Source organism: Wasmannia auropunctata, unplaced genomic scaffold, assembly GCF_000956235.1.
Source record: "Wasmannia auropunctata unplaced genomic scaffold, wasmannia.A_1.0 LD336078.1, whole genome shotgun sequence".
NCBI lineage: Eukaryota > Metazoa > Arthropoda > Insecta > Hymenoptera > Formicidae > Wasmannia > Wasmannia auropunctata.
In genome coordinates this window covers 932,318-933,202 of record NW_012026812.1, presented here as the reverse complement: position 1 = coordinate 933,202, position 885 = coordinate 932,318, and the positions used below count along the sequence as shown (strand labels likewise).

Below are 885 nucleotides of genomic sequence, written 5' to 3'. Positions count from 1 at the left end.
CCTCTTTATCTGGTATGATCTCCACTTCTGATACCTCAGTATCTGGTATGATCTCTCTCTCCAATTGCGGAGTCTTGGCTCTTGCCAAGGCCCACAAAAAATCGTCCTTGTATTTGGAGACAGCCAGTCGCCTCGCTACACGTAACCAATATCTGCGACTACACTTGTCACATGTACTAGGTGCAAAATACTGATCACAACATAAGCACATCATCTTTATGGATTATTGATCTCGTGATCTGACTGTCGCAACGACTCAATGTTAACTGACTCAAGGGCTCCACGGGAACCCGCGAGTAAAAATGCAAGCCATAGAAAAAATTATCTCTCCTACCTGGTAATGCCGTGAGGATGATATTGATATATATACATTATATCACACACACGCTCCTCCGAAATGATAGCGGCTATAAAGAATATAAATGAAATCGCTAACAGTCTCAAATATATAAACGCTTTTACGGAACCGCCAATCGATCCGGTACCACCGATCCGATACAGCTGATCTGTTCAATCGAACCGCCTGTCGGACCGCCTGTCGATCCGATACAGCTGATCTGGTCAATCGAACAGCCTGTCAAACTACCTGTCTGTCCAATCGAACAGCCTGTCAAACTACCTGTCTGTTCCATCAAACAGCTATTAGTTTAACTACATAGAAAATCATATTCTTCCGCGACCTTCATTAGTTGGATATATTATATGGGTCAAGATAAAAAATGACCATGTCAGCATTCGCCGCATCTCAATGTCATGGCAAAGTCACGAAGATGCGTAATATGAAACCATCATCATACCGCCAATCGAACTGATACCCCTGTTCTATCAAACTGATACCGCTGTTCTATCAACCGATACTCCTGTTCTATTGAACCGTCAGTCGAA

At 43.2% G+C, this 885-nt stretch overlaps 1 protein-coding gene across 1 annotated transcript in view; it reads left to right on the top strand.

Moving 5' to 3' along the window:
* LOC105449092 overlaps window positions 1-885 on the top strand; it is an 8,844-nt gene that overhangs the window by 6,763 nt on the left and 1,196 nt on the right. The window lies entirely within an intron of this gene.